Source organism: Microtus ochrogaster, assembly GCF_000317375.1.
Source record: "Microtus ochrogaster isolate Prairie Vole_2 chromosome 14 unlocalized genomic scaffold, MicOch1.0 chr14_random_2, whole genome shotgun sequence".
In the NCBI taxonomy this organism is placed as follows: Eukaryota; Metazoa; Chordata; class Mammalia; order Rodentia; family Cricetidae; genus Microtus; species Microtus ochrogaster.
The window spans coordinates 11,594,240-11,596,315 of NW_004949097.1; positions in this window are offsets into that span (position 1 = coordinate 11,594,240).

A 2,076-nucleotide genomic window follows, 5' to 3' on the forward strand; every position below is an offset into this window, starting at 1 on the left:
GTGATGGAGGTGGGTCTTGTATCTTATCTGTTGCTTTCACTGGCTAACTAATGAAGAAAACTGCTTGGCCTGATAGGACAGAAAATTAGGTAGGCGGCGTAGACAGAACAGAATGCTGGAAGAAAGAAGCTGAATCAGGCAGTCGCCATGATTCTCCCACTCCAGACAGACACAGATTAAGATCTTTCCTGGTAAGCCACCTTGTGGGCTACACAGATTATTAGAAATGGGTTAAATCAATATGTAAGAGCTAGCCAATACGAGGCTGGAACTAATGGGCCAGGCAGTGTTTAAAAGAATACAGTTCCTGTGTAATTATTTTGGGGCATAAACTAGCCATGCGGGCGGCCGGGTGCCGGGGACACAGTCCTGCCACTCTTATTGCAACAACAAAGTATATGATTTTTATGATTGTATTCTTTTGTGATGTTCTAAATGCTTATTCCTGTTCTAGTATATACTTGTTCTTTTTTGATGAATAATATTCCCTTGATTACAATGCTGCATCCTATCTGTTTCTCAGCTGATGGCCATTTGAGCTGGCTCCATTTCTTGGTTCTTGGGGTAATGTGACTAAAAGCATTTGTGTACAAGTTTTCCCATGGGATATGTTTCCACTTCTCTTGGTTTTAATGTAGGAGCAGAGTCCCTGCCATCAGTGGAGTAGCCTTGACTGCCACTGATGGGGTAGCCTTGACTGCCACTGGTGGGGTAGCCTTGACTGCCATCAGTGGCCTTCTGCAAGGGGCAGACTAGCATAGTAAGTCTCATTGCAACACTTAGCAAATAACAACATATACACTGTTGTCTTGCATCTGCCACTGAGACCAAAGAGCTTTTTTTTTTTTTAATTTTAAATGATACACATATATGTGGTGGTGGTGGTGATAGTGGTGTGTGTGTGTGTGTGTGTGTGTGTGTGTGTGTGTGTGTGTGTGTGTGTGAATGTGATGCCCACCAAGGCCAGGAGAGGGCATCTTTGCCAAGAAAGGAGCATGCGATGTCAAAGGCGTTTGGGAAGTCTGTCCCCTTGGTGGAATCCTCTGAAGGACTCTAAGCTTGTTTTTTGAAAGCCTCACCCTAGTGGCTTCACCCAGTTGTCTTTTCAGATGCAGCTGCAGATGTATGAGGACAAGCTGCTTACTAAAGATGCAAATTTGCAAAAGGTAAGTCCTTTCCCCAAGACTGGGATCCTCCAGGATTGGCTGGCTCTGTCCAACCCTAAAGAAAGTGGCAATTTGCATAATAGCCCTATTCAAAGACCTGATGCCATTAGCATGACATACAATAGCCCTTTGTGGTAGGGGTGGGAGAGTTCTGAGTGGAGAAGCTGGTTGTCTTGTATTTGGAAGAAGACTGACTGGACCCTGAGTTCTGCTAGTGTTAGCCATCAGCTACCACTGAAGTTAATTTGATTACAGTAACGCAAACCAATGTGCAGCCTTTCCCCTTAGGAATGGGGAAGAACATGTCCCCAGTGGTGTGCTACTCTATCTGGCTAGTTGTTAGTTATAAAGATAGGAACTTATGCTCACAACCTGTGACCACAGCCACCTCGGTAACAAATGACGCTGGCTTTAGAAATGGTGGCTACGAGTGGCTTCCAGAGACTCAGGGAGAACACCTTATAAGCAAACTGAACACTTGCAGTGGAAGACAGAAGGAAGAGAGAGAAATACTCTCCTCTCAGGAGAGTGAGAACAAACACTTTACCAGTTCAGGACCCCTGGGAGCTAGGGAAGCAATGGAACACACGCGTGCACGCACACACACACACACACACACACACACACACACACACACACACACTGCAGCACTCCACCAGCAGTGAGAAAAACATACTTCCCAGCTGGGAGCAGCTCCTCAGCCAGGCTCCAGTTTGTCACGTCATGTCAAGGCTGCATGTGTGTGCCCACAGCTCCTGATCTAGGGGATAACAGAAATCTAGATTTCCAGTAAGATTTTCATTCTTGTTTTTTTTAGTTGTTGTTTCAAATTTCCTTCCTTCCCTCCTTCCCTCCTTCCTTCTTCCTTTCCTCCCTTCCCCCCTCCCTCTCTCCCCCCTCCCTCCCTCCC